The sequence below is a fragment of the Pithys albifrons genome, chromosome 9 (assembly GCF_047495875.1).
Source record: "Pithys albifrons albifrons isolate INPA30051 chromosome 9, PitAlb_v1, whole genome shotgun sequence".
NCBI lineage: Eukaryota > Metazoa > Chordata > Aves > Passeriformes > Thamnophilidae > Pithys > Pithys albifrons.
In genome coordinates this window covers 35,578,448-35,589,310 of record NC_092466.1, presented here as the reverse complement: position 1 = coordinate 35,589,310, position 10,863 = coordinate 35,578,448, and positions in this window count along the sequence as shown.

Here is a 10,863-nt window from a genome sequence, read left to right as displayed (position 1 = left end):
GTCAAAGGTTGGACTCAATGACCTTGAAGGTCTTTTCCAGCCTTAACAATTCCGTGGCTCTGTGGAAGGTGTGCTACCCTACATCCAACCTGAGTCTGCAGTTTGGGGCCAGGTGTCGGAGGAGACCCTCGTTTATGTCACCTATCACTACCAAGAAAGTTTTGTCTCTGACCTCTCTGTAACCAAACAGACTCTGAAAACATCCAGAATCCTCAAGAGGGGTAAAACATCCCAAACATTTACTTATTTTAGTATTTCCATTTCTCTTTTCTTTTGTGTTTGAATGGATTCCTCATACTCACATAAAGAAAAGCAGATGATTTTCACAGCTCTTCACTTTCTGCACAAGACTCAGAGGCATTCCCAGAGTGGGACATGACAGCACCATTTCTCCACCCTCCCTCCCTCTAGGCCCATGCCCCGAGCACTGTTGGTGTACTGGGCAGCACTTTTCAACTCTGTATAAAGAAGAGTAAATGAATTTACCTTAATTAATGCTAAACCCAGCCTACAAACTCCCTTTTCCTTTATGCAAGCTTAAAGTGTTAGTGACACGTACTGATTTGGAGGGGCAAGCAGACAAAAGCTTTTGATTTGTTACTCCAGACTTCAATGGGGAAGTTAAGGATTTTCCAGACAAAAAACTAACACTCAGCTAAACCCAGCTGAATGCCTCCTTCTGTTCATTTGCCTTTTGTGCTGCAGCTGCTAATGGTGCTGAAAGAAAGAGCCCACTGACTGGCGTGCTCCTTCACTCCTGTTATTGAAATCTGTGCTCTGAAACACAGGCAGGATCAGCTGAGCTCCGGGCAAAGCTGCAGAGCAAAACAACATCTTTCCTCTGCAAAGCTCGGTTTGCCATCAGTCTCAGCCTGGCTTTAGATGGAGGAAAACCTTTCCAAAACCCTGTGTGGATTATATGATTTGTTTGCAACCCACACTGCCTGGGAAACATAAAACCAGGTCAAGATATAAGAGCAGAATCTAAACAGACTGTGAGCACAGGGACCAGATTTCAGTTAATTTGAGTGTGAGATTTACCGACTGCACCCTCAGTAAGTTTGCAGACAACACCAGGTTGAGTGGGTAGGAGTGTTGATCTGCTGGAGGGCAGGAAGGCTCTACAGAGGGATCTGGACAGGCTGAATCAATGGGTCAGTGCCAACAATATGAGGGTCAACCACATCCAGTGCCAGGTCCTGCCCTTGGGTCACACCAAGCCCCTGCAGCTCCAGGCTGGGGCACAGGAGCTGGAAAGCTGGGGAAGGCCCTGAGGGTGCTGGTGACAGTGGCTGGATATGAGCCCTGGTGTGCCCAGGTGGGCAAGGAGGCCAAGAGCACCTGGGCTGTGCCAGCCATGAGGTGTGACAGCCCCAGGGCAGTGCCTGTCCCTGCACTGGCACTGCTGGGACCCCTTGAGGGCTGGGCCAGGTCTGGGCATTCCTGGCAGGAGAGACACTGAGGGGCTGGAGCGTGTGCAGGGCAGGGAATGGAGCTGGGAAGGGGCTGAAGCAGCAGGAGCAGCTGAGGGAGCTGGGGGGGCTCAGCCTGGAGAAAAGGAGGCTCAGGGGGCACCTTCTGGCTCTGCAATCCCTGCCAGAAGGGGGGAGCCAGGGAGGGTGGGGCTCTGCTCCAGGGCACAGGGACAGGAGGAGAGGGCACGGCCTCAGGCTGGGCCAGGGCAGGGGCACGGGGCACAGCAGCAGGAATTTCTGCCTGGAAAGGGTGGTCAGGCCTTGTCAGGGGCTGCCCAGGGAGGTTTGGAGTGCCCAGCCCTGGAGGTGCCCAAGGCAGGACTGGCTGTGGCACTGAGTGCTCTGGGCTGGAGGACAAGGTGGGCATCGGGCACAGGGTGGACTCAAAGGTCTTGAAAGTCTTTTTCAATCTAATTGATTCTGTGATTCCCTCACAACTGGTATGGACTGCCCTTGCTACCATAACCACGATGTACTTTTGGCATGGCTGCAGACTGGGGAGAACAGAACAAGCATCTTATCACCAAAGGGACTAGGAGTTAGTTCATGATATTTGCTTCTCCTCTTATGTGAGGATATTGTCAAGTACAATAATTTCTTTGGCTTTGTGGTGTCTCACCATCTCTCAAGTCTAGAAGAGATGAAAGGTAAGCTTCACAAAACAGGGCAGTGAAGAACACACAGAGAAGAAAAGTGAGCCAGCAGTGAGTTGTTACCTCTCATGGAAAAAATGAAGTGACAAAGTTAACTAGTCCAGATAAGAAAGAAATTTTAAATGGCACTTAAATTGCTTTCTTGAAAGAAGTATCTGTAAAACAGCCTCTAACATCCCTTGGAAGACATAAAAATTAACATGGCCTTGTTTTTTTTTAAAAATCCATATGGGCGATCAACACTTTTTAAAGAAAATAAAACCAGCAATAAAAAGCATAGAAGGAATTGAAAAGTGGCATCACAAGGATAATTTACTGCCTTAGTATTAGGAGAAATGTTGCTAGACAATATTTGATTTACTGAATCTATTAAAAAGGTGCCAAAGTGCCTTGGTCATGAAGAAAATCTGTCTTGGATGACTGTTGTAATTTTAGAAAGCTGCTGACCAGCCGTGACTGTACATCTACTGAATAACTTGGCAAACTGCCCTTGTTTCCGGCCCTTCACCCTGAATGATTTAACAAGATGTGGCTTTGAATGTAGTGTGATACAGTTGGACTTGTTTCATGCCAACTCCTGACACTGAATTTTTCTGAAGCTCTTCCAGAGCTTTTCAGTCCCATTTTTCCTGTGAGAGATGGATGACACTGGCTAGGGAAAGTCACACTATCAGTGTTGTTGCTATAACATCCCTGTTGACTTGGGCAAGAAGCTTGGTCATAAAAGCAGGCTTGAACCTGAGGTAGAAAGCAGAGCAGGAGAACAGGGCACAGGACTGAAGCATCCTGTCTCACTGAGCTCAGGATCTCCCATCAGATCAGTGGCAGGCAAATCACCTCCTTCCTCTCACAGAGAAAGTTAATCTTGCCCAGTTTATCTTGTGGCCACCTGGGTCATTTACTGCTGGAAGGCTGTTCCCAAAGCTGCCCTTTCCAGATGAGAATCTTCCTCATGTCCAGCCTGTGTTCACTCATGTGCAGTCTGCACCCACCTGTGTGCCCCTTTGTAAGCTGTGCACCATTCCAGGAGAGCTGCCCTGCAATCCTGCACTTGGATGGATGTGGGTATGGATGGATGCCCACACTGGGGACCGTTAATCTCTCCCTGTCTGGACTGATAACATCCTCACTGTTAAACCTCAGCCCATCTCTGACTTGTTCCTCTCTCTAGTGGGTCCCTCTCAAGCTTTGTGCTGTCAGCAGACTTAGTTATTATGGCCTTTTTTGGCCATCCAAGCCCAAACCCAGTCTGACAAAGCCATACAAAAATGAATGCCACTGGATGAATTAGTTAATTAATTGCTCTTGTCAGTTTGCAAAGTCACTGAATCATTAAGTTTGCAAAAGGCCTCCAAGGTCATCAAGTCAAACCTGTTATTGATCACCACCTTACACTAAACCAGAGCACTGAGTGCCACATCCAGTCCTTCCTTGGACACCTCCAGGGGTGGGGACTCCACCACCTCCCTGGGCAGCCCCTTCCAAGCCTGACCACCCTTTCCAGGAAGACATTCTTCCTAATGTCCAATTTGATCCTCCCCTGATGCAACTTGAAGCTATTTGCTCTTGTCCTGGACAGTTCTTTCATGATTCACTATTCTGACTAGTCCCTTGCCTTTAGCATGTTAGGAAGTTTGAGTTTCTTTCTGTCTCTTATTTGGTGAAAATACAACCCAGAAATTTTCCTTTTCCATATATAGAGTATATGTCCACATTGTGTAGTTTCTTTCCTTCTCTTACATGGAGAAAGAAACTTTTTAAATTTATTTTTATCCTTGGAAAACCCAGTTTGGCTGGGTCTTGAGGTTTTCTGAATTTATCTCTGCATTTTTGAAACTCCAGGCCATTCCACAGCCTGCCTGTTTTGTTGTGTGGTGTCACACTGCTCAAGAACTGGAAGGGCCTGACCTGCTTCAGAAAGACAACCACATAATTATGGGGTGGCCATGCTGATGGAGTTGCCCACACAGGGTAAGGCCACACTGCAAGATCAGAAACTGCTTGTAAAGAAGCCAAACCACTTAGGATCCCCAAAGGTTTCTGTGTTTTGTGGGAGAACAAGGCATAGGACACACAGCCTCCTAAGGACACAGCTGCAATGCTCAAGCCATTCCTGACAACAATCAGGCAGTGGCTCTGCCCTAACTATAGGCCATTAAATGAATAGTCAGATGGAAAAGCAGGCCTGGGAAGCCTGTGGAAAGACTTCAACCCCATCCTCAATGGGATCACATTGAGCAGCTCTAAGGCAACCACCCTTCACAGGGGGAAAAAGAGACCAGCAAGGTGATCTCCACACCGAACAGCCATCATAGACCTCCCAGTGACAACTGTTGGTGAGTTGCAGTGTTCCCAGTCCCCAGCTGGAATGACATGCAAGTCAGATAGCAACCAAAAGCATCAGGAGATGGTCCCTCTCTCTCCATTAGGACTGAATGGATGAGATCTGAATTCCACCCTTTTTGCAGGAAGCAGTAATTATCAGTGCATGTATTGTTCCTTTGCCAGTTCTCCCATTGCTAACCAGAATGTGGCATCAGCTAAGGAAAAGCCCATTGCTTTCCTTGTGAGCAATTAATGTGTTTCAGCTCCCTGCTCACATGCACAGAAAACGAGGACTCCCAGAAGAGCAGAAAGTGACTCTGAAGAGCCCCCACTTCCAAAGGAGCAGCAGGGACCTGGCAATGTCCCCAGATCAAAGTAGTTTTGCACCAGTGTACAAAAACACGAATCCAAAGCGAGCACCACTCTGCTGACATGGCTGTGCACCAGAGAGCTGAGATGTGATGCCAACTGACAGAGGATCAACAGCCTGGGTTTCTGGATGCCACCACCTCACCTACCACCAGCAGCAACTCAGCTTGGCTTGCTGAGCACAGACACAAGTTGCTGCATGTGAGCCATGGAAGTTCACAGGGAAAAAGGTCACCCTCCTTGTGGGAGAAATAAAAGCAGTTCAGTTATTGATGCTACAAATTGCACAAGAAACTCACAAAGTTGATGTGCTGGTGCATGATCTCCAAGTGTGAAGGCATGACCTAAAAGCAGGTTGAGTTGCTCCAAGCCCACACCCTCCACCTCCTCTGAGTCTCCACCACACCTCTTCATCTTTCTGGCCCTCTTTATGCCAGATCAGGCTCCCAACAGCTCGTCCCTGCCCCAGCCCTCCTGCCCAGGCCCAGAGCCAGAACAGTAACACACCCCCAGAGGTCTCCACACCTGGGCTGCTGGCTGTGCCTTGGCTGGGCTGATCCAGCGCCAGGGTGTCCGCAGAGCTCATCTGCCAGAGCAGGGTAAAGTTGGGTTGTCTGCAGGATGCATTTGGATCTTGTTGGGTTTGCTGTCTGCCTTCAAAAGTTGGATTCACTTAGTTAGGGAGTATAACTAAACACCAAATGATTGAGGACAGCTTTCTGCTCTGAACCAGCTGGGACAATGCCTTGGTCTGAAAACGACACTCCACATGAGGCCAAGGTGTCCCAACAGCACCACTCCCATGTGTCTGATCCCCTGTCACTTTGGAACTGAGAAGCTCAAAGGCTGACATCAACTAACAAGGCCAAGTGCTGGTGCTGCACCTGGGTCATTGCAAACTCCAGGATCAGTCCAGGCTGAGGATGAGCAGATGGAGCAGCTCTGGGAGAAGGACTTGGGGGGCTGGTGGGGGAGCGGCTGGACATGGCCCAGCCCAGAACCCCCCCGTGCCCTGGGCTGGTCCCACAGCGTGGGCAGCAGGGCAGGACAGGGGGATTCTGCCCCTCTGCCCCCCAGGTGAGACCCCACCTGCAGAGCTGCTCCAGCCCTGGGGCCAGCACAGCAAGGACATGGAGCTGCTGGAGAGCCCAGAGGAGGCCCCAGGATGGGCAGAGGCTGGAGCAGCTCTGCTGAGAGGAAAGGCTGGGAAAGCTGGGATTGTTCAGCCTGGAGAGGAGAAGCTTTGGGGGGACCCAACTGTGGCCTTGCAGTGCCTGGAGGGAGCCTGCATAAAGACGGAGGGAGACTGTTTCCAAGGACCTGAAGTGCCAGGACAAGGGGGAATGGCTTCCCACTGCCAGAGGGCAGGGTTAGATGGGATACTGGGAAGGAATTGCTCCCTGTGAGGGTGGGCAGGCCCTGGCACAGGTGCCCAGAGAAGCTGTGGCTGCCCCATCCCTGGGAATGTCCAAGGCCAGGTTGGATGGGGCTTGGAGCACCCTGGGCTTGTGAAAGGTGTCCCTGCCCAAGGCAGGGGCTGAAAGGAGATGATCTTATAAGTTCCTTCCAACCCCAACCATTCTGTGATTTTATAATTCTATCTTCTCCTAAAATGACAGTCATGAGATAATAAGGAATGACTGCCAGGCAGCAGGAAGAAATCCTTGTTTGGAGACCTGTTGCTTGGAAGTAAAGGAATAGGGTTGCATGGAAAAGAAAGCAGAACACAAAATCAGAGGGTGACACCTTTCCCTCCCTGAAAATTAATATTATTTGGCTTAAAAGCATTAAACAGAGAGCTGAAACCTAGAACCATTCATCACTTTTACAGCTGCAGGCAGGGGCCTCTGCGTGATGGGACTGGCAAGAGGAGCAGCTTCTTCACTCCAGAAAAGAACAGCTCACTCAGCTGGGGATGTATTAAAATCTGTTTTCTCTGCCTTTCGACTGCTAAAGAAATGTATCACCATGAATTGCAATTACAGACCACCAAAGCACTGAGGAACAGGAAGGATTTATAAGAAAAAAGGTGTTTTTATGAGAGGTTGGTGCATTCTCTTTCTCAGTCACTTGGAATGTACCTTGGTTTGCAAATTAATGCACCTCTATGGAAAATCCATAGATGAAGAAGAAATAAAGATACTATTCAGGACAGGACTAATTTGACTGCACTGTAAGAGACAAAAAACTGCTGCTGACTGGAAATTCAACTCATGAACTAACTACTCTCAACATCACCCATACTTGAAAATGGAAACAAAAAAGATAAAGGAGAACAGAACAGAGAACACTCTGATAATGTCTGTTTGGAACAGGCATGTTTGTAAATGCTTTTGGCTTCTAATGTAAACATAAAGAAGGCAAAAGGAGTACCAAAAAAAAACATTACAGTGAAGGGTGAAAATGGACACGTGGCTGTTGTGTAAATGTTTTGTCCACAGTTCTGGGATATAAACTAGAGCTGTTGTGACTCCTCTTAGAATATCTTATTAATAAGATGTCTTAACAGATGCATAGAAAAAAGAATCATGTGAAACCATTCAAAAAACATAACTGAAAAATCTAATGTTCAAACCAACTTAGGACAATATTTTCTGAAAACTGCAGTGTAGGCAGTTTCATGCTGGTTTTGTTATAAAAGATGATATGCTAGAAATGATTTGTGGTAGATATAAACTAAAGACTATCATATGAAATTATATTGGAGTACTTACATTTTTCCCCTCTGGACCACTTTTCAACCTGAAATCCAAATTCCTTCCCTGTGCTTGTCTTCAAACACTTACTTACAAATTTAGTCCAGCCTTGTTTAAAATTATAAAGCTCCCTGGAACAATTTTTGAGGAACCATTTACATCTGAAAGAGCTGTAGTAGACAAATTATGAAACCAGCTTTGGTTGTCTCACTGATTCTGAATTACCACTGTTTTCCAGCAGTGTCCTCTGTTTTTTAAACAAGAGCCAGTTTTTAGCCTCATCTTTGTGCACAAAGTTGTGTTTAACTTGAGCCCTTCCCGGCACAGCCCCATGACCAGTGAAAGGCACTTGCAGTCGTTAAGAGTTTGTTTACCTGCTCAATGGGCTGGCAATTAAAATGAGGTGCGGTGGAGTTTCCACCTCTCCACTGGGGAGATTGTCCTCTGAATCATTATGGAATTGCTTCCTCTTCCTTCACGGCCTTTAGTGTAGTTCACACACAAGGGTTTTGGTGATACAGGCAGCGACAGAAGCCCTGACAGAACAACTGAGGGCATTACTTGTCAGGTGAGATTAGTTTGATGAGAGCTGATAGTATGCAGAGGTCACAAATCCAGCCCTGTATTAGCTGCATTTTTATGAAACAAACAGCACAAACTTCCCACTGTCCACAGTTTTTCCTCCATACCCTGAAAGGTGCCCTGCTGCTTGGCAAGATGTAACATTTCACACGCTACAGAGGGTCAAGCAAAGCCTCCACCAAGACCTTCTGCTTTAAACACTGTACTTTTCCTTTCCCAAAGTCACCAGGAAATGTGCCAGGTAACTCTGCACAGTATCACTGGGAGACAGCTAAGTCTGGTTCAACACAGAGAGCTCATAACGTTGCCTAGAAGCTTTAAAACATTTACTTATTCCCATATTTTCTATCACGAAAATTTATTTATTCAACAAAAATTCTCAGTAGTCTAAGCAATAGCCTGACAGGGTGTAAAAGCTGACCCTCTATAAAACAAAGGTCTCCCCAGGACATCCTGTGGTGCAAAAGCTTTTTCATGAGACTGGAGATATTTTTGTTAGCCATAAGCCTTGCTTATGCTATGGAAAACTCTATTTCTGTAGCTACAACTGATACCTAATTAGTAGTGAGGGTTTATTTGAAAATGGCTATAATCAGCACTGGGGATGTTTTGCTTCTGCTTTTGCCCTAATCATTTTATAACCTGATAAGAGAAAACACTGAAAAAATAACTGCTAAGAGAAAGTTTTTTTCTAATAGCAGCAAAGGTATTTATTGATGAAGTTGGAGGCACAGCCAGGTCATACTGGGCAAAAACTTGCCTAAGTCATTTGTGTAAAATAAGCCATTTATAGCCTTAAGTTCATAGTTAACACCCTCTAATTTCCATATTAATGACTGGGCAAAATCTTAGGCAGAGCTTTTCTTTTGGCTTTGAATTTGGGTGGTGGTCTCCTGACCTCATCCCTCGGGATGGTCTTGAAGTATCTTCATCACTATTGGACTTCTGCCTTTTCTTTGTTCAGTGACATGACCTGTCAAACTTTGTAAAACCTTGGCTTCAACTCTCCAAAATCTGGGATCTTCACCATTTCATCCTATTGAAGTGTCCAGCTTAGTTTAATGTATGACTTCTAACCCGTGGTACACGAGTTTCTATAATTACTGGACAATTTGTACCAGAACAAACCAATTCAGCACTTCCTGCTGTTCAGTGGCCCTGCTGTGCAAACAGCATTTTGCAAAGCAGTTATCAGAAATTTCACAAAACTAGGGGGTTTTGGTCTCTCTTCTCTTTCATAACCTGATGTGTCACCAGTGAGCTCAGGCTTTTCCACAGGATGACTCTTTTCATTCTTTGCTTTTCTAAGCCTTTCTGAGCTTTTCTGGATGGATTATTACAATGCCATCATTCCATGCTGCCAGCAATGCCAGCAGGATGGGATTGAGTCTCTGAAGGGAGGGTGCCAAGAGGACAGACCAGACTCTGCTGGATGTTTCCTAGCAATGGGACAAGAGGATGGGCAGGAACTGATGCCCAGCAAGTTCCACCTGGACAGGAGGAAGAACTTCCTGTGCAGGTGACCAAGCACTGAACAGAGACCAGGGAGGGTGTGGAGTCTCCCTCACTGGGGATATTCCAGAGCTGTCTGGACACAATCCTGTGCCACGTGCTCTGGGATGGCCCTGCTGGAGGATGGAGGTGGGACCAGGTGCTCCACTGTGGTCCATTCCATCCTGACCCAGTCTGTGATCCTGTGATTATGACCAATACTGGGGGCTCTCTGAGTACCTTTCCTGGCTGGAAACATCCTCAGCTGCAAACTTGGTGTTCCCACTCGTTTTTCCACTGCTCCATGTTTCCACCTGTTCTGCTGGGAACACGAAAAACTGTATGTTAAAAAGAGTTGGATTCCACTGAGGAGGCTCAAGGGTGACCTTATCACTCTCTAAAACTACCTGAAAGGAGTTTGTAGTTGGGGGGGGGTCAGGCTCTGCTTCCAGGAAACAAGGGAAGGAAGGGGAAATGCCCTCAGGCTGGGCCAGGGCAGAGGGCACAGCAGCAGGAATTTCTGCCTGGAAAGGGTGGTCAGGCCTTGGCAGGGGCTGCCCAGGGAGGTTTGGAGTGCCCAGCCCTGGAGGAGCCCAAGGCAGGACTGGCCATGGCACTCAGTGCTCTGGGCTGGGAGGGCTTTGCCAAGGTGGGCATCGGGCACAGGGTGGGCTCCATGGGCTGGGAGGGCTTTGCCAAGGTGGGCATCGGGCACAGGGTGGGCTCCATGGGCTGGGAGGGCTTTGCCAAGGTGGGCATCGGGCACAGGGTGGGCTCCATGGGCTGGGAGGGCTTTGCCAACCTCAGGCATTCTGGGATTCAATGATCACGTGGATCCCTTCCAACTCAGGATATCATATGATTTTACTGAAAAAGCCACATGTCTCACAATCCCCTCACAGCATCACTACTTGTATTTTGAGAGCAATCCAACTGCTTTTGGGCAAAAAATGGGACAAAAGCACCCTCAAAAAGCCCTTCTTGAGTGGCCTTACCCATGCTGGAGGACAAAGCGAGCTCTGAGGGGAGCTGTGGCCTCGGGCAGCATTCCTAGTTTGAATGAATTTCTGTCATGAAGAAGTACAGAGAAAGAGAGTGTACTGACTTTTTAAGTCTGTGTAAGCCAAAGCTTCTCCAATGCTGGAGATATGCACATCATATCTGAAGTTTTCACAGAGCTCTGAGAAACAGACATAGCTTTAAAGTTTATTTCCACATCCTCACTTGCCCTGTATCCATCAGGGCCTAGGCCCAGGGTTTTGACTGAAGCTT